The sequence below is a fragment of the Bombina bombina genome, chromosome 6 (genome assembly GCF_027579735.1).
Source record: "Bombina bombina isolate aBomBom1 chromosome 6, aBomBom1.pri, whole genome shotgun sequence".
NCBI lineage: Eukaryota > Metazoa > Chordata > Amphibia > Anura > Bombinatoridae > Bombina > Bombina bombina.
This window is the reverse complement of record NC_069504.1, coordinates 616424937-616451309: the sequence shown is the minus strand read 5'-3', so window position 1 is coordinate 616451309 and position 26373 is coordinate 616424937. Positions and strand designations below refer to the sequence as shown.

The 26373-nt window shown below is 40.7% G+C and overlaps 1 protein-coding gene across 1 annotated transcript in view; it reads left to right on the top strand.

The window, feature by feature from the left end:
- The first annotated feature begins 779 nt into the window (after positions 1-779).
- Positions 780-26373, top strand: part of MCTP2 (multiple C2 and transmembrane domain containing 2) — a 438267-nt gene continuing 412673 nt past the window's right edge. Inside the window, exon 1 of the mRNA XM_053717625.1 lies at positions 780-912. The gene's annotated coding sequence lies outside the window, so the exon portion shown is untranslated. The remainder of the gene's footprint in view (positions 913-26373) is intronic.

Genomic DNA, 26373 nt, shown 5'->3' with positions numbered 1-26373 from the left:
GGCGAGTTGGTGGTGAAATGTGTCTAATTACAGTGAAAAATGGAGAGGTAGCGAGGTTTGGCGGATAAGTACGCTCGCAATTTTAAAGATGCGAGTTTGAACATAGTTGACGACTTTGTACATATCAGTTTGCGAGTTTTGACGCGAGATTTGTTGCGGGTAGCTCGCTGACTGCTTAGTACATGGAGCCCCGTGTGTGCTGTGTGATCATTATTTTCTCATATGTGTCTGTGTACAGCAAACAGTTACAAATGTATAATAAAAACCTGTAGGCTGAGGGTTTATACAATGTATCATGTAGGTGTGCAGGGCTGGCTGGGGAAAGTCTATGGGGAAAACAGGAACTTACACCCCAAAATATTAAAGTAAAATAATACTGCGGAGAAAATAAGTCACTGTGTATGATAGGAGTTTTAGAGTTTGCTGAGCCTTTTTATTTGCAGGTTTGTAATTTTTTAACATTTACCTCCTAAATTGGTAAAATGACAATAAATCACTTCAGCAAAGTGCTTTACAACCTGATAATTAGAGAAGACACCATAACAAAGTCCCACTGTTTGTTTTACCGGTGACTAAAACTTTTACTATTCGGTTCTAGCAAAACATTACACAGAAAATACCTGCTCCAGCATATATCGTTTAGGAGAGTTGGCAAAGTCTTTTTGGGAAAGGCATCGGGAAAGCACCTAGGATAAGAGTTCCTCCCACGGCTGCCTGCTCTGCAGAACAGTAATAACAGGTTGGCCCCCTCCCCTTTAAGGGGCTGGTTTATGGCACAGGAGGAAGTCAGAGACTGAGAGAGGAGGTGGACGTGGTTGTTCTCTTTAGTGTATTGTGTGGGCATTGGACTATTGTTGTTAGGAGCTGACTCCAGGGACCAGAGGCCTGAGATATGGTTAGACATCTGCACAGGTGAGATTTGGAGCTTTTGCAAGTGACAGGAGAGAACAATTCCAGCTATATAAGGGAGAGGACTGGTTTAGGAAGAGTTTGTAGTTTTTACATTGCTTTTGCACATCTGCTACTAATCAGACATCGCAAAGCTTTCAGCCTGTATAACTTGTATACAGATTTATTCATTTTGCTGTGATAAAAACGTGCACTTTTTTAACTTTTATCTCACTTGTTAAGCCTTATCCTGATTGATCTGAGAGTAACTAGTTAGGATTTACAGAATCAAAGGTGTGCTGTTTTTCTGAGTGTTGATGCAGAGGAAAGTGGGTGGTGGATGTTGAGTAATGTGGGTCTGAAATGTACTGAAGGTGCCAAAGTATGTGCACTGTCAAGTACTTGCTCTAAGTTAAAATGAATTGCTCTTATTGTACAGTATTCATGTGATTTACCTTCATGTTCGTCTGACTGCCTTTAATTAGGTTACTTACACCCTTTAGACAAATGCTTTAGTTGTCCTGTCGGATATTTGGTTGCACTTGTTTATGCACAACTGGTTTTGAGATGCAACTGGTTCTGTTTGTATTTAGTCTCAATTTAAATCAAGATTTTGATTTAAAGAGTCCTTTACATATTCTACTTCAGCTATCTGTGAATCTTAAAAGTTACAATTTTTTTATGTTTGATGGGGCAGAGATATAATTTTTAATCTAAAATATAGATTTGTATCCAACTGGTATCTCCCCTTGTGATTGTAAATATTATTATTACTTTTTAAAGGCCAGTGATAATAAATTAGTTCACTTGCTCCCAGCATCTGTATCTATGATGCTTATGGTGAGGTTAGTTATGTATTGTCTGATTTTCATGACAAAATACTGTCTCTGATGTTGAATACAAAACACTTCCTGCATGTTTCAGAGCACACTACTAGCAGCACTGCAAAAACGTAAATGATTGTTCAGTTGCTTCACATCCTGTGCTAAGTGCAAGATGCTTTAGTATTTCACATAACTACTTATAAAACTACTCTATGGGTTTATTTATTTTACATTGATGCATAGTTTAACATTAACTGTCTCTTTAAACTACAGCATCATCGTTGCTTATGTGTACAGTTAAATAGGATTATTCAGCATCCATGGAAAAATAATCTTTCATCAGCAGATCAGTCTTCTGAGCTGTGTGACATAAGTGACGTTTATTGTCAGTTCTTAGTTGCTTAAAAGTAGTTAAAATAGACCATTTAATAAACCTAGACACACATAATACAGTTAGACATGTAAATAAATATTTGCACATGTATATAAATAGCATGTTCTGTTTGGTTGTTTATTAAAGATTTTACAGCTTTGTTTTTAAGAAATCATGTAATACAACCTAGTGATGCCTTCTGAATGGACACCTTTTTTGCATATAGGTGCATGTGCTTTCTGGTTCTTCACTTTTTGTTGTCTATTGTGGTTAATTTCAGCTATTGTAGTGTGTGTGTGTATATATATATATATATATATATATATATATATATATATATATATATATAATGTGTGTGTATGTATATATATATATATTCTATTTTTATATATATTTTTTTTTTAACTTCACATAGAAAATTAATATACTGCTATCTGTCAAATGTATTTTTGAGATTAATGACAATATTGTAAAACATGTTTAATGGTTTTTCAAGTGGGAGAAAAAAGTTTTTTGTTTTGTTTTTTAAATGGTTAGACAACCCTGTTTTACATGTGATACTAATAAACTAAATGTCAAATTGATACTATGCAAATCATGCACTACATTATTTCTTTGCAAAATGGTGATCTAAAGTGCACCTAAAGACACATAATTTTTTTAACCCCTTAAATACTGGGGATATTTTCCACAGTTTTGACATGTGCTTTGAGTAAACAAGAGTTTTAGTTTTGGTAATGTTGTGTCCTAAGAAATTATGATATGTCTATATCTAATATGTAAACTTTATTTTTTTTAAGAACTCTATTTTATATAATGCATTCGTGTGAGGGGTCTGATGTACCTCTATGTACTGTGGCAGGCAACATAGGTGTTTCTTCCATCTACCTGACATTATTCCATATGCCTATTGCTCATAGATGGTCACTGATGCGATGATCAACCTATAGACATCTGAGCATTCAACGCTTTTGCTGCTAGACATCTGAGCATGTGTCTTCATCCTGGGGGGATGCTTTCAGAGCTAAGTGCACCCCCCTCTGTGCACTTACCTGGGCACTACTATATGGTCAAGTGGCCTGGCATCACCGGGTTGATGCCACCAAGCTCCATAACCCAGAAGTGCCAGGCTGCTATAGGAAGCTTCAGGGAGCTGGATGATCGAGGTAGGGATTACAAACTCCTTGATCTCAGCTACCTTAAGCCCTAGAAATGCCCATGACCCACTGCTTAAAATGTAACTACTTACACTTTCAAACAATGTGAGTTTTGTGAGGGGTGAAATAGAAAAAAAACTTAAAGGGCCATAATACCCAAATGTTTAAACACTTAAAAGTGATGCAGCATTGCTGTAAAAAGCCGACTAGAAAATATCACCTGAACATCTCTATGTAAAAAAGAAACTCAAAAGTTCCTCAGTAGCCACATCCCATTGTAAAGAACTTCTACGCAGCAAACCAGTATGTCTGTAAAATTGTAATACTGGTGAACTATATGCACTTGTGGTATACCATTAAAAAGGCCCATAAGCCCTTCTTTTTCAAATAAATACTTTAAAACCTTAATAGCTAGGTGATCATTGTGGATATACATGTGCATGTATTTGAGCAGATGGTCGTGTGAGTGTCTATTTGCACATCACAGTTGTATATCTATACCCATATGTATGACTATGTATTGAGAAGCTATCCCTCTCCCACATACGTTTGCTTCATATGTGTATGGCTCTATCAAGTGTTATTGGCACATTGCAGTGCATGCTTATTCAAAATGTTTGCTGCTCCAAGTCAAGTGGATTAAATATTCACCATTTTAATGAAATACTTATGACATCGAGAGGGTCATATTACACATTTGAAATAGAAGTCTTGTATGTTTCCAGCCACCCCTGGCTTTTATTACTTTTAAGCCTGATGTATAATGAGTTATGAAACTCTTTGTAAAAAATACTCCATGTGATATTTAGAGTTAAATTACAATTTTCTGAAATGGAAAATTCTCTTAAAGGGACAGAAAATACCTTGTAATTTAAAATAATTTTTGCTTTCTTGCAGTATATTAGCATCGTATGCAGCAGTTGTTTTTCATAGTGCACCTACTACTTGCCTTATATGGAGGTGCCAATGTGTACTTTTTAATGCAGTAAACAAGGAAATCCCCTGTCAAATAGCGAGTAACATCTCCATTATTTTGCAGTTCCTTACCTTATCTGTGCTGAGACCTGTGAGGTACAGAAATGTGGTTAGGTCAGTCTTGTGAAGTCTGCTCTGTACCCTCAAGTTCACAGAAACAAAATTACATGAAATTGGAATGAATTAAATAGTGAAATTTTTTTTAATATAGTGTTTACTATGTATAATTTAAAATATTTTATATTACTATCTTAAATTGTAAGTAAATGGTCTCATGAGTGTTTGGCTGGCTCATTGAAAGATACCATTTCAGAATTACTCTACGTTTGTTTTACACTTGATCAGATGGAATATTCCCTTGTAAGTTGCACCGTGGCTTTGGGATGGACCTTTAAATAAATTAAATCCAATACAAAAAATATTTAATTATGCATATTGTATATGCACATGATGTTTAGCATCATCTAAATATGGCACTATGTTTCTTTATCACTTCATAGCAGACACATTTACAACCAAATAAATGTACAAAATTTCAGCCAAATGTGTTATTCTATTCTGAATTATGACCATTTATATAAAAAAAAAAAAAAAAAAAAAAAAAGGCATACGTTACATTGATGCCAACTATAAATGCAAACGGGATCAGTTAACTATTTTCATCCTATCTTATGGACATTTCTTACAAAACACTGCCTTTAAGAAACACGCATTTTTAAAATTACTGTTTGATTTTATATTACTTTTTTTATAGACACAATCTAGGTTCACATACCTATCTCTATGCCAAATTTCTGACCAAGCTGTTTTTTTCTTCTTTAGCCATTTACAAACAAATCTTTGTAAAGAAAGGGAGTCAAATATCTGTATCTCTAGCTCTACTTAATTATAGGCTTAAAATGTTCCTGTTATGAAGCAATTACTGAAGAAAACACATAGTAAATCTCAGCAAAATTTGCTAATTAGATGGATGTAAAAGGTATGAGTGAAAACTATAATTTTTATTTTAGAATTTATACTTTTTAGATAACGTGGATGACACTAACTCACTATTCTGACTTCTTCGTACCTCTTAAAATTGCCTAGATACCATTCTTATGTTGAATATGGGAGGCTTTTGGATGGAGCCAGGTAATATAAAGTTGGAGTCATGACCTTCATGGCGGAGCTTGAAATGGTTATGTAGATGTGGTTGCCATGGGTGGGCTGTGAGCTGAGTCAGGGAGAGTCATGGACATAATTGGTTCAGTACTTGGTTTTGTTCTGGAAACTGGGAGATTTATTGGTTCAGGATGGTTGAAAGCTCTGATATTTAGCTACTTAAAAGTTTTCAGAGTCCTAGATTTGTATTGGCATAAACGAAACCTAAGTAACTATGGTACCCTTTTAATAAAGCATCAAGCTGGGCCTTTGCCTGAAGATGTAGACCTTGGTTAATATCCTAGATGAGTGGTTGTCTATAACTGCAAGTAACCTGGACTAAAACAATTTTACCTTTTTAATATCTCACATTTTCCATCTTATAACATTTCTGTAGTTTTAGAAATTTGCACTATTTTTGCTATAACAATCTCATATGTCTTGCCAAAATTCTCTTAAAGGGCCATTATACACTCATATTTTCTTTGCATAGATGTTTTGTAGACAATCTATTTATAGAGCCCATAAAGTGTTTTTTTTTTTTTTTAAAAAGTATAATTTTGCTTATTTTTAAATAACATTGCTCTGATTTTCAGACTCCTAACCAAGCCCCAAGGTTTTATTTGAATACCGTCAGCTACCTTCTCCAGCTTGCTCCTGTTTGTGTAAAGGGGGAGGGGGGGAGTGTCTTATTTCCCACTTGCAGTGGGCTTTCCAACTGCCTTTTCAACAGAGCTAAATTGAAAGCTTCTAAGTAAGTTTTTTTTAAACCATTTTATACTGGATTTTTATATCAGTATCTGTGCATCTTATTCTTTATAGTAGTGTCTATTACATGCAGTTATATGAAAATGAGTGTATACTGTCCCTTACATCTTGGCATTAAGATTAATTTCTCTTGCAGATGCCACAAGAAAAAGCAGACTTTAAAATGAGTTATAGGCTAGGCTAAATTCAGAGGGATGTATCTGAGAATTTTAGAGCCATTACACAATTATTAGGCTCAAATTGCTAATTGCCATTTTTTGTTCTAATTTGAGGGCTTTTTACTGCCTAGCACTCTAGACACATACTCAAGATGGGGAGGTGGGGCATTAGAAAACATTACATTTAGATTATAGTGACCTTTTTTCTTTTTTTTTTTTTTGTGCCACACAATTGGTGTCAAACATTTTCTTATGCCTGTTAGTCATTTCCAGAGGGTTTCAGACAGGCCTGGATTTCTGGATCTGTGAACATGAGCAATAACATTGACTGAACCAGATTCATTTTAGAAACGAGCAAGCAGAGAGCGTTTGAAATCTTGGCTGTCTACAAAATTGCAGCAGAAGAACAAAACATTTTTTTCTGTCTAACATTGAGTTCACTTTTAACTCCTGACTACTGTAGTGTGTGCGTAAATGTTAACCTATTTTACAGGCTAATGGTTATATTTTAAATCTGTGAGTTCTACTGCTGCCTAATGTGGTGGTGTGTGCACACAAATTTGTCAAGGCTTTATGTGTTCAGGCTTCTGATCTCTCTCTTTGAAAGCCTTTCAACAAAAGGGACCATTGCTAAATCATAGTAAATAACTATGCTGTATTTAAAAGGACAGTTTAGTGAAAATGAAACTTTCATGATTCAGATAGGGCTTTCAATTTAACCTTCCAATTTACTTTTACCATCAAATTTGCTTTGTTCTCTTGTTATTCTTTGTTGAAACCTAAACCTAAGGATGCTCATATGCTAATTTTTATGTCATTGAAGGACGCCTCTTATCTCAGTTCATTTTGACAGTTTTTCTCAGACAGTGCTAGTTCATGTGTGCTATATATAACATTGTGCTCACTCACGTGGAGTTATTTGAGTCAGCACTGATTGGCTAAATGCATGTCTGTCAAAAGAACTGAAATAAGGGGGAGTCTGCAGTGTCTTAGATACAAGTTATAAACAAAACTATAAAATATACTAATATAACTGTGTTGGTTATGCAAAACTGGGGAATGGGTTATAAAGGGATTATCTATTATTTTTAAAAACTACAATAATTCTGGAGTAGACTGTTCCTTTAAGAAATACGTCTAGTGTAATAATAGTGTCCATTTATTTTTAAACTACAAACGTCCTCCAGCGTCAGATGATGATGCATGGGATTTCCCTAAGCATTATACATGAATATTTGATATTCACTCTTTTGAGGATCCCCTTCCTGTTGCTGTGGATTAACTTTAGAAACGTATCTGTGTACATAAAGTTTACTATGGAGCAATTCTAAATAATTGAGTCATTTGTTCTATAATTAGTAACAATCCCATCTGTCCAACCATTTTTCTATCAAGAGGTCCTCATAATACACAATACCTAAGGCTTTAGACCTCATCTGCTTGCAACCCACAGCTAGCTTGGAAATGCTATTTCAATCTAAATATTTGGGTTTGGCTTTATTTTGTAAACCACTCTATTTTCCCCACTACATTAGTTATATTATATGTTTACATTTATGAGTATTAAAGAAAGTAGAACTTGAGGACTTGTGTCATTTCAAGCAAAGCAAAGTGCACAATTGCTATACTATGTTTTTGTTTTACTAACAAAGTTTTGTAGTACTGTACCTTTTGCGCTAAAGTCTGATACTATTAGTATATTATAAAAAAATGCTCTACAGAAAGAAGGCAATGGAGTGAGAAATTGCATTGTAGAAGAAAAGCATCTGGCCTCCTAAATGAACCGTGCCGCCATATTCTGTGCAAGTGTCTTTTCTTCATTAGAGGAAGGTTCAGTATTTGGATACCTAGTTTATGCAAGTGAACAGGCATTAACGGAGGAAGAAGAGAGAAATAATTCTGATGGCTTATGGTTTCAATTGGAAAATGTTTGTCTTCCATAAAGAAAAGCTGATAATTTCTTTGAGTACTTTTTAAAGGGACACTCAAGTCAAAATAAACTTTTATGATTCAGTAAGAGCATGCAGTTTTAAGACACTTTCCAATTTACTTCCATTATCAAATTTTGCGCAGTCTTTTTATATTCACACTTTTTGGGGAACAAGATCCTACTGAGCATGTGCACAAGCTCACAGGGTATACATGTACTAGTCTGTGATTGGCTGATGTCTGTCACTTAATACAAGGGGCCGGGAAATGGGAGAAAAATCTACTGCTTATTTTAAATTCAGAGTAGGTGTTAAATCATTGTCTTTTTACTATGCTCTTGTTAATTATGCAATTCTGCTGCATTTAATGGTCCTTTAAGCAGTGATCATACTAGATAGTTTAGGTGTGAATACTATTGTGTGTGTAGGCATATATCAATATATATATTTTATGTTTAGCTATTAGATAGAGATTAGAAAGGAATAATATAACTGTTTTTGTTTTTTTTAAATACCTGTTATTATTAGTAAGTAACTAAGCGCTGCAGAATCTGTTGGAGCTCTACAAATAACCGATAATAATAAGCTTAATCAGTGCTAAGCCACCTTAAAGTGAATGTCAATTTTCAGCAACGAGTGTCCGGTTTTTAAAAACAGGGGCACTTTCATTGATGACAGTTTACATTGCACCGGATTTGTAGAAATACTTACCTTTTTACTTCTCCAAAACCGGATCGCTGATCCCCCGCCTTCTTCTTCCTGCTGTACAAACACAGTAATGACGAAACTGGCTTCCTCCAATCACAGCTGGGCATCACGAGATGGACACTCTGGGGGGGGGGAACCCATGATTGGAGAAAGCCAGTTTTGTCATTTCTGACGTCAGTACTGAGGCTGGGATCGGCGATCCGGTTTTTAAGAACTAAAAGGTATTTCTTCAAATCCTGTGCAATGTAAACTTTCATCAATGAAAGTGCCCCTCTTTTAAAAGGCTCTTTCCTTAAAGTGAAGGTAAAGTTTGCCGGTTTTCTCACCTTTACTATATTACTGACATCATGCTATATAGTGTGATCGCTATTTTTTTTAAAATTATTTTAATATGTATTATTGTATTTATAACTAATGTTTTTTACCTACTTTGCTGGTCTTCGCTCCTCCCTCCATGAATTTCCGGATTTTACAGTGTATTACGTACAGAGCGGTCCCACCCGGTCTATACGTACTTCAAAAGCGCGTTCTCGCTTGCCCAACAAAGTGCGCATGCGCACACCTCGGCTTATCTTCTATTTGCGCCTGCGTGAGGGAAATTCAATATTTTGTGGTCTCTATCGTAATTGCGCATGCGCTAAACTGGAGCGAGCCCGGGTAGGAAGCTATAGGTAATAAAGCAAACGCATGCGCAGAACGTCCAAATATGTTGTGACGTCAAATGACGGCCGCCTAACGGCCAGGCTTACTATTGGGTTATTCAAGAACGTGACCGGACCCAAAAAAACCCCTAAAAAAACGGGCTGATTTTGAAACGATAAGAAAATGCAAAATAAAGGCTTTTAAATCGGTAAATATATCAAACTAATTAAATTGATGAATTAAAGTACCTTTAATTTTAAATGTATTTACATTGCCACTAATCGAATCCTGCAAAGTTTACCTTCACTTTAACATCACATATTTAAACAGAGTTCATGCTATGTCGGTGTAGTAGTATTATTTTTTTTTATTTTATTTTTATTGGATAGCAAAGGTTCTTTTGTTCCAGGGAACAGGGAAATTATTGGGAAAAAAACATGAAACCATATGTTCAATATGTTCATTTTACAAAATAAATCTCCATTACTCATTGCAATATTCTTTTTAGATATGAAGGTGCATTATCATACAGCTTACAATTTGTTTAATGTCCCTTTTTTTTTTTTAAACTACTTTTAGCTTCTATGGATGTTCATTTAATAATTTTTAAATTCACCTTAAAGGGACAGTGTCATGAGATGCAGGACATATGCAGGACACAGCAATGATGGTACAACTCTATTTTATTACAGAGCATAGCAATACACATCCAGACAGGTTGATTGTACTAAACTAACTGCGACACAGACACCGGACCTAAGCCCCGCCCACATGCTAGTGACATCACATCCTGCTATCATCACATCTTCCCCTTTTTCAAAGGCAAAGCATACATTCGCATATATTAAATAACAAGGTACACCAACAGGGTATACAACAACATTTTGTTTTAGAACATTATAAAAACAGATAGATTAGAAAACATGAACAAATAAATTACATCCTGACTTGGACATCGGGGTAGACTACCCTAGTCCACAGTGACCATGGGATTATTCTGCCCATACTTCCGGTCACTGTTCTAGCTAAAGTCAGTCCCTGTATCGGGCCGGAAGCCTCACCACTCTTCCGCTTGATGTAACTTTGCATGAACTGTCCTCTGATACAGAAGATGGTGAACAAGAGTCTGCTGGAGGCAAAGATATATCCCCGCTATGATCTTGCTGAGGGGAAGGCACCTCCCTTAGAACAGGGGATCCCACCGGCGGTGGTACTGAGGTATCCGGTTCCAGACTCTCAGGTACAGGCTGAAGATGTCTTCGGTTACGGCGTGTAACCGTCCCTCCCTCTGTAAGGACTGTATAAGACCTTGGTTCTGGAGAGCGGCCCACTACCGTAGCAGGCGTCTTCCATTTCTTCTCATCATCCAGTTTAATTCTGACACTTTGGCCCGCTTTCAGTTCCTGTAAAGGCCTGACAGAATGTCTCCTGTCGTAGAAGAAACGATAACCCTTTTTGGCCTCTTCATCCCTCCTAAGGACTTCGTCCCGAGGAACAGGGCCAGGCGGCTTGAAGACACCCACTGAGGGTAAAGTAGTGCGAATCTGGCGTCCTAGCATCAGCTGTGCCGGGCTAAACCCGGTGGCTTGAATGGGCGTCGCCCTGTATGACAAGAGGGCTAGGTACGGTTCAGATTGCTTTAGAATGAATTTTGTTGTTTGAACTGCCCTTTCAGCCATTCCGTTGGCCTGCGGATAATGTGGACTTGACGTGGAATGTACAAAATCATATTCCCTGCTGAAAGCACTGAACTCTGTAGAAGCGAACTGCATGCCATTATCACTCACTAGCTCCATTGGAATGCCCCAGCGGGCGAACAAGCTCTTCAGGCGAATGATAACGGCCTGACTTGTGATATCATTCAGGGGTGCTATTTCCAAATACCTGGAATAGTAGTCGATAACAACAAGAAACTTTTTCCCGTGCAGTTCGCACAAATCAGCAGCTATTTTCTGCCATGGCCCCGCAGGCAGCGGAGTAGACATTAAGGGCTCCCTTCTCTGAGTAGGCCGGCGTTCCCGGCAAAAGGCACATTTAGACACATGATTTGCAATGTCGGAGCTGATCCCAGGCCACCACACAGCTGTAGCTGCTCTTTCTCTGCACTTTGTGATGCCTAAGTGCCCATCGTGTATCCTGTTCAACATCTCCTTCCTCATGCTGACAGGAATTACAATACGGTCTTGGAACAGCACCAACCCCTCCAGCTCCGTGAGCTGCGACCTCTCTGGCTGGTAAGCATTTAAAGACATCCAGGCTGCCCGGCTCTCGGGCCAGCCATCTCTTATGTACCTTATAACTTCTTGCAGATCTGTGTCCAAATATGTCTCTTTCTTTATCTCTTCCAGTTTCCTTGAAGAAATGGACTTAGAGGCCAGAACTGAATCAACATACACTTTTACATCCGACTCTGTGGAGGATTCTTCAGCAGCAGCCAGCGGGAGCCTGGACAGTGTATCCGCCACAACCAGCTGCTTCCCCGGCACATGCACTGCCTGAACATTGAACCTGAGCAGTCTCATTAAAAGTCTCTGGCATCTCAAGGGTGTTTTGTCGATGTCATAAGAATTGATAAGAGGGACTAGCGGTTTGTGGTCAGTTTCCAGACTAAATTTCTCCAAACCCACTAGATAACGCTGAAAGCGCTCACAGGCCCAAACTGCAGCCAGGCACTCTTTCTCAATTTGAGCGTATTTTGACTCCGCAGCCGTCAGTGTGCGGGAACAGTAGGCGATGGGCTGTAGTTTGTTGTCATTCAGCTGCAGAAGTGCAGCCCCCAACCCATAACTGCTTGCATCAGCACTAACCACAGTCTTTTTTGAAGGGTCATAGAACCCCAGCACTGGGGCAGACCCCAGCAGGGACTTAGCATGCAGGAACGCTTTTTCTTGTGAGGGTCCCCAAACCCAGGCAACATCTTTCTTAAGCAACTCTGTGATAGGGTGCAAAACTGTAGATAAATCTGGAAGAAACTTGCCCACGTAATTTACAAGGCCCAATATCTGTCTCAGCTCATGTACATCAGAAGGGCTTTTCATCTGTTCGATAGCCCGAATTTTCTCGGGGTCCGGCTTGATGCCATCCCCGTTGATGATATGCCCAAAGTAGCATAATTCAGTTTTCCTAAAATGACATTTTTCTTTATTCAGCTTCAGCCCAGACTCTTTGATAGCCTGCAGCACACAACTCAAACGCTGATCATGCTCTTCCACTGTAGACCCATACACTAGAATGTCGTCCATGACGACTGCTGTGCCCACGTGGCCACTCAGGAGAGAACTCATTTCCCTCTGAAAGATCTCAGGAGCGGAGGATATCCCAAAGGGAAGTCTGCAGAAGCAGAACCGACCTACCGGAGTGATGAAGGTAGTCAGTTTGCGGCACTTTGGATCCAGGGGGATCTGCCAAAAGCCGCTAGAAGCGTCTAATGTGGAAAAGAACTTCGCCCCAGCCAACTTCGGGGCTATATCTTCCAATGTCGGCAGCACAAATCTCTCCCTCTTCACTGCCTCATTCAACCTTTTCAGGTCCACACAGATGCGCACCTTTCCGTTTTTCTTTGCAACTGGTACAATGGGGGCACACCAATCAGTTGCTTCAACAACCTCTTCAATAACCCCCATAGACTTCATGCGCATGAGCTCTTTCTCCACTTGAGGCATGAGCGGGAACGGAATTCTACGAGGAGTAGAAATACTGTACGGGACTGCGTCACTTTTAAGTGCTATACGGACAGGTTTGCAGCTCAGTAGGCCCAACTCGCCAAACATATCTTCAGAGATCTCATTCACTCTGGCCACGAGGCCCAAGTCACAGGCTGCTTTTCTGCTCAATAAACTGTTAACACACTGACCTCGGATCACATGCACCCACATGGTGAACTTCCTTTGTTTGTACTCACAGCTGGCAAGAAATTTCCCCACACAATCAATGCGGCCACCCGGACTATGAACATTTGTAGTAACCTTCGCCAGCTGGGGCTGTCGAGGCAGTTTCATAAATTCAGCAAAAGACATTACAGTGATATCTGCTCCTGTGTCAATCTTAAAATCAACTTTGGCTCCCATTACAGTAAAAGTAACTTTCCAATCTTCCTCTGAGCTTGTCCGTTCCACAACAGACCCCACAAAAGACACTTCCTGACCCTCCTGGTCACTGTCCACCTGCATCTCCTTAATGTATTCAGTTTTACACACCACTTCAAAATGGCCTATTCTGTTACATTTTCTGCATCTTTTATCTCTGGCCGGGCATATAGCACTCTGATCATGAGCCCGGTAGCACCGTGTGCATCGGCCATGTTGCGCCCATCCACTCCTAGGCCTTTCCAATACTTTAGATCTACCGCTCACACTGTGCCTTTCACTAGTAATATTCCTAGACTGTTGCACTTCATCCACAATACTCTCAGACCTCAGATCAGCACTTTGCTTTTTCACCAGTTCACTCTGGCGGGCCATCCTAATAGCCCCGTCTAACGTTAAATCAGGCTCTAACTGCAGCTTCAGGGAGACTTCAGCATCTGCAATTCCAATAACTATTCTGTCTCTGATTTGCTCTTCTTTAGCAACACCAAACTCACAGAATTCAGCTAATTCATACAGGCTGCGCACAAATGACTCCACAGATTCTCCCACACGCTGATTACGTTTGTGAAAACAAGCTCTCTCATGAATCACATTTCTTTTGGGCACAAAGTGGGCACTGAGTTTATCCATAACTATATCAAAGTTAACTTCGTCCCCTTCTTGGAAAGTAAAAGCATTGAACACTGGCTCTACATCTTTCCCCATAGAATATAAAAGAGAATTAACTTGTACTTCACCACTCTCCTTGTTCAGTTTGGATGCAATCCTGAAGCGCTGAAACCGCTGACGCCATGTGGGCCAAGCTGCAGGCTGAGAAAAGTCAAAAGGCTCAGGTGGGGTAAACTTTGACATCGTCATCATCAGAAACAGAAGCGTAGTCCAGAACTTCTGACACCATGTCATGAGATGCAGGACATATGCAGGACACAGCAATGATGGTACAACTCTATTTTATTACAGAGCATAGCAATACACATCCAGACAGGTTGATTGTACTAAACTAACTGCGACACAGACACCGGACCTAAGCCCCGCCCACATGCTAGTGACATCACATCCTGCTATCATCACAGACAGTAAACTTCAAATTAAACTTTCATTGTTTAGATAATGCTTGCAGTTTTTTGGTATCCTTTTTGTTGAGGAGTAAACATAGGCTCATAGGAGCTCACCAGCATGTTTGTGTCTTTAGCACTCTATGGCAGCAATGTTTGCAACAATGATTGTAGTACTGCTGCTATAAGCCTAGCTTCAATTTCTGTAAACTGGTGGTAACAACAAGTATCTCCATTATACTCTAAAGAGATGTTTGTTGTTACCACCAGTTTACAAAAGCAATGAAAACTAGGCCATATAGTTTTAATTAAAAGCATGTTTATGCTCCTATGAGCTTTACCTAGAGAATACCAAGAGAACTAATACAATTTGGTAATCAAAGTAAATTGGGAAGCTGTGTGATACTGTGTGATTTATATCAACAAACTCTAGGAGCTAGGGAGCCACTGACTCCTAAAAAATGATGCCCTTTTTTAAGCAGCCAGGAGTGTGAGTTTATGTATGGCATGTGTCCCTGCAACTATCACATGAGCTTTATATATCCCCAAAACATCACAATATAGTGAACATGTAAAAATCCAGCGACTGCTTGTTAGCTTTTGTACAGTGCAGTGTATGTATATGTGTGTGCACACTAGCTATTCTATCTATCTATCTATCTATCTATCTATCTATCTATCTATCTATCAGTTCCCATGAAAATAGGGCCCTCAATTTTTCTTCACACACATACTTCCACCATTTATTACAACTGCCAGGAAGTGAGAAAATAACTTAAAGCGACATGAAACCCAACATTTTTATTTTTCTTCTTTTTCATTATTCAAATAGAGCATGTGATTTTCAACAACTTTCCCATTTACTTCTTTAATCCAATTTACTTCATTTTCTTTGTATCCTTTTTTGAATGAGCAGCTATGCACTACTGGGAACTATCTGAAGATATCTGGTGAACCTATAAAGAGGCATTTTTGTGCAGTCGCCAATCGGCATCTAGCTCCAAGTAATGCATTGTTGCTCCTGAGCCTTCCTGGATATGCTTTTCAACTAACGATACCAAGAGAATGAAGCAATTTAGATAATTGAAGCAAATTGAAAAGTTGTTTAAAATCACATGTCCCTTTATTCCAAGATGTGAACATTGAATCCAAATTCACTGGGCTTAAAGGGACATAAAACCAAATTTTTTTTCATGATTTAGGTAGAACATACAATTTTAAACAACTTTCCAATTTACTTCTATTATCAAATTGACTTCATTCTCTTGGTATCATTTGTTGAAGGGGCAGTAATGCACTACTGGTTTCTAACTGAACACATGGGTGATCCAATGACAATGCAGCCACCAATCAGCAGCTAGAACCTAAGTTATTTTCTGCTCCTGAGCTTTCCTAGATAAACCTTTCAGCAATGGATAACAAAGAAGGAAGCAGATGAAATAATTATAAGTAAATTGGAAAGTTGTTTAAAATTGTATTCTCTGTCTAATTATGACTTTACTGTCCCTTTAATAAAAATAATAAATTATTTATTGATGATGTTTTGGGGACACAACTCTCCTTCCATAAGCTGTGTCCCCTGGTTTTTAAACAAATTTTTTGAGCCCTGCTTTATGTGAAAGTTTTTTTTTAATTTTGACTTCACTGTCCCTTTATAGGGACTTTAATGGATTTAGAAGTGTTATTAGTGAAAAATATAAGTGTAGTAATCCAATCTGTATCTAGCATTTTGTGATACAGTAATTTACCTTGAACTATTAAATAATAGTTGATTTTTAATTGCACTAAAATCACTATATAAATTATAGTCTGGATTCTGGGTCACCATCAGGCCTCTGCTTAGAGGGCACTTCTGAGGTTGCCATAGCAACCATTGCCCGTGCATACAATCATGCATGTGCGCAGAGGGGCCGGATCAGTTTTGGATTGTCAAGTTGCTGTAAAGCTGTAGCCTGCGCTACTTATAAAAGAGGGAGAGGAGCAGCAGACTTGCTGAAGTGCACACACTCCCATGTATGTATCGGTCGTCTGACTTAGTGATTAATTGAAGGAAGATTCAGCAATTCTTATGAGCAGTAGAATTAATAAATATTTAGGAAAACTAAAAATGCTGTAATAACAACATGTAATAGATATATATTGATGAATAGTCAGTGATGGGATGTACTGTAGAACCGTGCTTGAAATGAAAACTATTATAATGTCCCTTTAAGGCCGCCTTATCTATCTATAGATATTAATGTCCACTACTTAGACAGAACTGAAAAATAAAATTGTATTACATAGCTTTACAAAGCTTATCTATAGAGAATATTAAAGTGTTCATATGTTCAGTATAGGTGGTGGATTCACCAGGCAAAAACAGCTATTATAAATTAAAGGAGCTACTTTTAAACAATTTGTTACACTCAAGTGTGAAAAACTGAACATTGGGAACACAAAGAAAAAATTACAGCACAATGTCCCTTTAAAATTCAAACTTGTAAACATTTTTACTGAATTTTGACAGATATGGCAATAATAATAATAGAAATAATACACAATGATGTATTTATTTGTGTTTATTTGAGTCAAATTCTTTTCTCACATCCCCTCTATAGCCTGACTGTGCTGGAAAACTTACCACAGGAACTAGGTGTGGAAGTTGCTAGGAAATCTATAAAGAGATATTTCCAAAGCTAAGAACATTTGGATTGCTAAAAACTGATTCCATGGCACTATTTCCAGATCTGTAATAAAGATGTTATGATGGAGCACACATGCACGCTCGCACGCACGCTTGCACACAAAAATAAAACCAAAACCTGGATATATCTAGACTTGCTTTATTTTTCTTTTGCATTTTCCACCACTTTGTAGATTTTACATGGACAAAACGTTTTTGCCCTTTCTAATTAGTTGGGATGATATATTTACATAAGTAAATCAGGAACCATTTACATTTATTTTAATTACAAATATTTGTACACATATAATTTTATTTTTTTATTATGCAGACTTTTCAATTAACTTTTTTTTCCCTCTTACAGCATTTCAAAGGGGAATGTTTATAGAAATGAACAATTTTTTATGTTTTTCTAAGAATTGTGGTTTTAATTTTTAATGCTGGAATCATTTTTAAGAAAATGTGTTGTAGTTATAATGCAGAATCTATTCGAGTAGGTATTCACGTTAGCTTCTATAGCAAGATGCTTTTCAGAGTACTGTGTTTCAAGTAATATTTTATATTTTACAATATGTGTAAAACTTACATTGCCTTCTACACGCGCCAACCATAAGAGCACAGATCAGAAATTGATATCTATACATAAATATGAAACTTGTTTACCCTGAGTAAAGATAGACAAATAACATAGTTAATTCTTCTATTTCAGTTCAGATGCACAGCCTTGCATTGTTGTAATACTGTTTCTCAGGATTACAATTGTCCCCTTATCACGCATTGTGTTTCTACGTTTACTGTTATGTCTAGGAGGGAAATAATTTATAGTGTTTCAAGTATTTTGTTATGACACATTAACCCTTACCATTTGGGACAAAGGCAGTGTAGGGCACAATTGGGCCTGGAGCAAAGCTAAGGGTTAAAGCCGTAGGGAGAGGTAGGAGAAGAGGGCTGGCTAGGGAGGTTAGTTGCAACAATGTTGCATGCAAGGGAGGGGCCCACTACTCACCTTAAAAGTGGGGATCATCAGCTTCCTGGCCCTCTTCTTCCTGGAATCCAGTGCAGACGAGTTCTTTCTGTTATTGTTCAGGGTAATTCTTAATTTCTGTGAACAATGCAGCGATCCAGACGATCAAAACTCCCTCCACAGCGCTTCCACGAGTTGGTGTTTGAGAAGCCTGGATCTGGAAAACAGAAAAAACAGATAAGTACACATGATGACATTGAAGAGCTAGATGACATAATTCCACCTACACAGTACACTACTGAGACTAGGCCTAGTACTAGTAGAACACAGACAAAAATTATTAGTCACACAGTTAGCAGGCTAGATATACATGCAGCAAGTGAGGGGGTTGAAGGAGATGATTCAGCCTATGCATCAGTTGCAATGGCTAGGCCAGATGATCAATCAGCCTGTCTCCAAACTACTGGCCCTCAGGCTAGGCCTTAGGCTTCCAGTCCTCCTCCGGCAACACGACATGTGCAGGTTGAGGCCTATGTGGAAAACACTGTATCCCCAGTAGCAAGGCCTATGTTAGACAGGGGCCCAACACGCGTGGCAATCACAACCCCTGTGATAGAGTTAACGCTTGCGCAAGGCCCCTCTCTATTGTCGCCCCCTGTTTTGGTGGCCCCGATGGCCCCCGTTAGTACATCCCAGCCCAGAACAGGCCTTGTGAGTGTAGCAGTAGCTGGGCCCGCTTCGGGCCTTCAAACAATTTCGGCCCGGCCTGATGTGTCATCTGATGTGGCCTTCCCGCCGGCGCAACAAGCCCCCGTTTTGCCCGTTTCAGTAGCTGGACCCGCTTCGGGCCTTCAAACAATTTCGGCCTGGCCTGATGTGTCATTTGATGTGGCCTTCCCGCCGGCGCAACAAGCCCCCGTTTTGCCCGTTTCACCCCCTTATGTTAATGTGGCCCAGCAAGAAGGCTTACCTGAATCAGCAGTCTCCTCTCTTCTGTCCGCGATTCCTCCGTCGGCCGTCTCGGCGGTGTCTTCCATCCTGGCATCATTAGTTGCGGCGATGTCCCCGTCGGGTATGCAGGCTCCTCCGTCGGGTCTTCAAGGTCCTCCGGCGGGTCTTCCGATCCCTCTCCACGTGACGCCGGTGTCCGGTCCTCCAAGCCAGGCCGCAGGTCCTCAGGGTCCAATGTTAAGTGCGCAACCGGAAGTTCCGGTTACGCGCCCATCCACTTCCGGTTCCGGTTTCAGCGTCGGGACTTCAAGGGAACGGTCGCATCCTCTGCAGCTCCGTGAAGGTGAGCATCATGAGAGGATGTCGGCCGGGGGTGGGTTATGGGGCCGAAGGGGTCCTCAGGTTCGGCAAAGGAAGGCGCCATCACGCATTACTACCAGATTGCAATTTACTGGCATGGGGTCTCAAGATACACTTAGTGGGGGGCATGCACAGAGGCCTGAAAAGTAGGAGGGGGGTTTCAACGAGAGATAATAGACTAAACCCCTTGGGTAGGGGCATGTTAGCGAGAACCAGGGCGATAGTTCATCAACCAGGTTACCATTCAGGAGGGCTAATAAGTGCAATTGAACCTCAGGGTCAGCACGCCCAGGCTCAGGGACAATTTAATGTTGCGCGCCAACATAATGCTCAGGGTCAGGTTAATGCTGCTCTTCAACATAACGCTCAGGGGCAAGTTAATGTTGCGCTTCAGCATAATAGGGCAGATTCTCAGCAAAGTAGCGCGCCATCACACACAGTCAGTGGCGCACCTAGCTTCACAAATGTGCACGGTCACAATATGAATGCACACGCTGTGGCACAGTTGGGAGTTTCTAGTATGAATGCACAAGCTGATCCTCTGAGTGTTTCGGATGTGAGGGTAAGAAATGTTGCAAATGATGCTATGAATGTGATATCAACTTCACGGTCAAATGAGTTAAGGGACAATTCTGCTTCATTGGTTCATTTACAAGGTAGCAGTGTGAATGAGGGGCATGGGACATTGGGCCAGGATTCTAGTAGGGCACGTAGCACTAGTAGTACTCTCAGTTTGTCAAGGGCAAATGAAATAGGGCATGCAAGCATAAATACAAATACTAGGTCAGGCTTGGGTCCTATTAACCCTCCCTTTGCCGGTGTCTGTAGTGCTTGCGACATTTTCCTTTTTTGCAGAACGCATCACAAGTGGATCCAAACATGGAACCGCAGCAAGTGGATAGGCCTTCGGCTGTTACTCCTCAGGAGCAGGCGGATTCACAGCAGCGTGAAAACATGGCTAATTCCTTACAGCGAGATGATGGGGCTGTTCCCGGTCCTTCTACTTCTGGTCTGGAGTCTCAGGACAACGCAGTGGCCATTCCTGGTAAGCCCTCCACATTTATACATGACCGACATGACCAGGTTGACTCATCCCTTTCAGAATCAGAGTGTGACAGTGACACTTCACTTGGGCTAAGGGGTAAGGGCCAAAAGCGCATGTTTGCGATGGTAAAGAAAATGTGGAAGGTAATGCAGTCAGGTGCGGTTGGGAACATAGCGCAGACGCAGCTTGCGATAGGTCCTCCAGAATCTTTGCAGAACAACACTATCATGGAGGACAAGCGTCCGCCAATTAACTTAATTCCGGAAAGGAAAGTGGCCTTACACGGCGATTCCTTCCCCTCTTACACTCCCTCCTTGCATGGTCATTTGAAACCAAGAACCATAAGAAAAATACAGCAGGGCAAATATGTGAATATATTTGAATTATCTGCTGAAGCTTGTAGACAGCGAGAGAAAATTGCTGACGGTACTGGACCTAAAAGGTTCAAGCGTCCTGAAACTTTTGAGGAGTGGCTAATTTGCTTTAGGGTTTTCTCCTCCTGCTACCTGGAGAAATACCCGAGCCAATGCCATGCTATCCTCAAATACACTGATAATATACATTGGATTCAGAGGAAGTTTGCTGAGGGGGCTTGGAGAGAGTATGATGCGGAGTTTCGCCAAAAGATGGCGGGTAATCCTGTGCTCACCTTTGATACAACCGACTCGCATCTTTGGCAACGCCTCGGCCCGCAGGGGCACCCTCCTCCTCCACCCCCTCTAGCAATCAGTCCTTTCGTGCTTCCAAAACGAAGCGCAGGGGAGGTACCTGTTGGGCATTTCAGGATAATAAATGCGACGGAGGTAATTTGTGTGCGTTCAGGCACGTATGCAGATACTGTGCCGGCTCACACGCCGGGAGCGAATGTGCCAGAAAGAAGGATTCAACATCCGGTAGAGCACAGAACAAGCTCTCTCTTGTTGCTAAAGGCCCCAACACCGGTGAAGGTGCACGCCCTTGAGCCATGGCTTAGGGTGTACCCAGATTCGCGCACAGCGTCTTTAATTTTTCAAGGCTTTACGGAAGGTTTTCATATACCGGTGACGAAAGCCATTAAAGGTTCTAGAGGCTATCATAACCTCAAATCAGCTTACCAACACCCTTCGGTTGTTAGGGACATGAATCTGGTCATTTCACCACTGGGTGTGGTACCCAAGAAGGAATTGGGTAAATTCCGTCTAATACACCACCTGTGCCACCCTAGGGGCTATTCAGTCAATGATTGACCCGGAACTCAGCTCAGTGTGATATCAATCTTTTGATAGCGCCCTGGACTTGGTGCGGGGGGTGGGTGCGGGCGCCTTGTTGGCGAAGCTGGATATTGAATCTGCCTTTCGCCTACTGCCCTTGCACCCTTCATCATTTTATTTGATGGGTTGCAAATTTCAAAAGGGGTTTTACGTAGATAGGTGCTTGCCTATGGGCTGCGCAATCTCTTGCGCCTTATTTGAAACCTTTAGTACATTTTTGCACTGAGTTTTGGAGCAACAGGTGGTTAATAACCGCATTGCACACTATCTGGACGATTTCCTCTTGGTGGGGAGTCCGGGAACTAATGAATGTCAGCAACTGATGGAATCCATGAGAATCCTGATGTTGCAATTCGGTGTCCCATTAGCTGAAGACAAGACTGAGGGCCCGGGTACTTGCATTACGTTCCTGGGTATCGAAATCGATACCGTAGACAGAATTTGTAGGCTGCCTTCTGGCAAAGTCCAGGACATGCTTGAGGCGGTTGAAGCGGCTGTTTCCATGGTAACCATTATGCTTAGGCAGCTACAGTCATTACTTGGCCTTCTGAATTTTGCAGGCAGAGTTATCCCCATGGGGAGAGTTTTCAATCGGAGATTGGAGGCTAAGTTGAAGGGCAAACTCAGACCTTCTGAAAAAATTTGGATTTCAGAAGGCATGAGAGCTGACCTGCGAGTCTGGAAGACATTTCTTCAGGATTTCAATGGGATTCGATTATGGCGATCTGAACCCATTTCCAGTCAGTTGTTGCATTTATTTACTGATGCCGCAGGGTCAAAGGGTTATGGGGCATATTTCCGAGGGGAATGGAGTGCAGGCCCTTGGCCGCTAGAATGGTCAGCTAGGGGCTTAACATGTAACCTTACCCTTTTGGAGCTTTTCCCTATCGTTTTGGCTGTTGAGCTTTGGGGCAACAAATTCGCAAACAGGACGATTAATTTCTGGACAGATAATCTCGGTGTCGTCCACGCGGTGGGTGAACGGTCTTTCTGCCACATCTGCGGTTGTAGTTTGTTTGTTGAGACATCTGGTGTTACGCTGTCTTGAACTTAATATCCAGTTTCAAGCTTGGCACGTCCCGGGGGGTTAATAATGTCTTAGCAGACGCGCTATCCAGGTTTGATTGGGTGACGTTCAGACGTTTGGCCCCTCATGCTGCATTAGAAGGCTTACCTTGTCCTGGTTTCCTTTGGTAGCTTCTTCGTCCTGGATATCCTTGCTCCCTCTAGTGCGGGCGTCCCTTGCCCCTAGGACATGGCGCTCCTATGTCAGGCTTTGGCACGAATGGGAAGAATTTTGCCGATGTCAGAATGTGGAGGCGATTGACGCGTCTCAGGACACTGTATGTGATTGGCTGGTGAGTCTTTGGCGCGGGGGTTCGCGGCAGGGGGCTGTTCATTCTCAGTTGGCGGCCTTGTCATTCTTTTACCGTACACTTGCTTTGGTGGATCCGGGTAATTAAAAATTTGTGCGTCAAGTTGTTAAAGGTTGGGGCAAGCTCCAACCACAACAAAAGGACTCTAGGGAGCCTATCACGCATGACCGGCTCGAGCGGCTGGTGGACGCTTTGCCGGACTTCTGCGCAATGCATTATGAGTTTTTGTTATTCAGGGCCGCGTTTTTATTAGCTTATTCGGCAGCGCTTCGTATAAGTGAGCTTGTGGTGCCTTCTAAGTCCTGCACTGACAAGGGCCTTCAGTTTGGCCACGTCAGGGCTGGAGCGGATTCACTTTTAATTTATTTGCCAAGATCCAAGACTGATGAAGAAGGCAAAGGGGCATGGATACCTATATCTCAGTCCAACGGTCACTGCTGCCCGGTAAGGGCGGTGAACCAGTTTTTAGAACAAAGGCCAGCGGAACAGGGCTCTTTGTTAATCCACGCGAACCGGACTTCTCTATCTTTGTTCCAGTTCCGTAGGGTGCTTGCGAGGGCTGCTGCGCATGCAGGATTGGGTGTGTCGAAAATAGCCCCCCATTCTTTCCGCATAGGGGCAGCTACTAATGCCGCGCTGCAGGGTTCTTCCGTGGAAGCCATTTGCCGTCTGGGAAGATGGCGTTCCAATAAGTTTAAAGGTTACATTCGACCGGTTGTTGAATAATGTGTTAGTTGGTTAGTGTTCATTTTCAGTACTAATCACATGTGTCTTTACAGGACGTGTCAGCGGCGCTAAAAGGATATGGATCATGGGGCACTCCTATGTGCATTGGGCCTCCATACATAGTTCGGCCCTTCCGGGGTGGCAGAATTTAGGTTTTCCTTTCACCCAAGTGTCAATTTGATGGTTAGGGGAGAGAGGGATGTGTTGGCCAGTGCTTCCATCACGTATCTCGGAGGTCCTAGTACGCTGGGGTAAACCTCATGTGATAATTCTACATTTAGGAGGCAATGATTTGGGCGCCATTCCTGTCTTAAAGCTTATCAAAATCATGCAAGCGGATATCGCATGGATCAGAGCTCGCATTCCGAACGTGTTGGTGAAATATAGTTCCCAGGTTGGGATGGCGTCACATGTCTTGCCACAGCGCCGCTTATAAAGTTAGGAAGAAGATAAATTCTTCAGTTGCTAGAACCGTCACAGGTAATGGGGGATTCGTGGTTAAACACAAATCTCTAATAGCCGACAAGGTCCATTACTATAGGAAGGATAGGGTACATTTGGAGACAGTTGCCCTAGATATTTTTATAAAGGATATCCGTAAGGCCATAGTAACCCTCCTGTAATTCCGGTTGGGTTGTGTTTGTCCTTTATCGGTGGCGGCACAGTTATTATTTTAATGCTATCTGGAGGTAACGGCCCTGTTGCCTTGGAAAGGGTGAACAGGGGGAGTGATGACCAATCTAAAAGTGTGAGGGGTGGATAGCCTCAAGTGCACGTGAGGTGCCCCTCCTTCCCCTTGCGGGTGGGTCACGTGATCTCATTAACTCCTTAGTAGCAATTTTTCTATGAGCAGAGGTCCCGCTCTGCTGCAGTTTCCGTTTGGGCCGTTTGCCTTCTGCTGTGCCGGGCTGTCATTATAGCAATTCGTTCAGCCGCCATCTGACCTTGTTGGTTACCATAGTTACTTAGTAAGCTAATAAATGTTTAACCTGTGACGGTTAAAATTTTACCCATAAAAAGTTGTAGTGTTTTTATTTCATTATAGAGTAAGTGGTTTTATATTCCTTTCTACGGCTAGCGACCGGTAGCCATTTAATCCCTTAAGATGCATTACACTGTTTAGCAAGTCTTGAAGGGATATTAAACCAAAATATTTTCTTTTGTGATTCAGAGCATACATTTTTTTTTTTTTTTAAAGGGTTTCCAATTTAACTCTTAACAAATTTGCTTTATTCCCATGGTATTCTTTATGGAAGAGATACCTAGGTAGATGTCTGGAGCACTATTGGCAGGGAATAGTGCTGCCATCTAGTGCTCTTGCAAATAGCATTCTTGCAAAACTGCTGCCATATAGTGGTCCAGACAAGTGCACCCAGCCTATGTTCCTGCTTTCAACAAATGATGCAGAGAGTAGAAAGAGAAAGTTTGATAATAGAAGTAAATTAGAAAGTTATTTAAATCATGAAAGATCATTTTGGGTTTCATTTCCCTTTAAGACAAGCCATTCTCTCTAGCAAATAAAAATATGTTTTACCAATAAGCAAGGATCTAAAAAACATAATCAAATTTCCTGCAATTTTGAGGCATAATTGTCAGGGGATTCTTGTTTACCTGAGATTTTAGACATTGTCTATGCTGTGAGCTCTTTTATTATCCGTACTCTGATACTTTTGCTATGCTTTAATAGAAAAACATTTTTTATTTTACAGTTCATGTCTATTTGTAAAGCAAAACCTTACTGATTAATTTCAGGAGCAAGGAGGACCATTTTATGACCTTCCAATTTTAAAACCCCACTGTCTGAACAATTCTCTTTGTATTCTGTATTATTATTTTTTTATTTATCCCTTTTGCTTCCAGGAGTTTCTTAAAGAAATAAGAAAAATTATGTATGTGTGTGTATGTATATGTATGTGTATGTATGTGTGTATATATATATATATATATATATATATATATATATATATATATATATATATATATATATATATATATATATATATATATATATATATATATATATATATATATATATAATATATTTTATCCTCTAAACACCATTAGGATGTTCTATGCCATCCTAACTGTGCTGAGCTTTAATGACTTTAGGACGGCATGGAATGTCCTACCTTATATGGCGTCCTGCGGTCTTCTACTTTTCAGACAGGGGGCGTGTCTAGGCTGTACTCATGATCCGATTCCGACCTTGAAATCACGTGATTTAATTTTTCCAGCAAGTGTTTACATCGGAACTTTGTTCCAATCAAAGCACTTGCACCCCAGCATGAAGGGGTTAAAGTATAGACAACTCAAGATATTGATCTAGACCCAT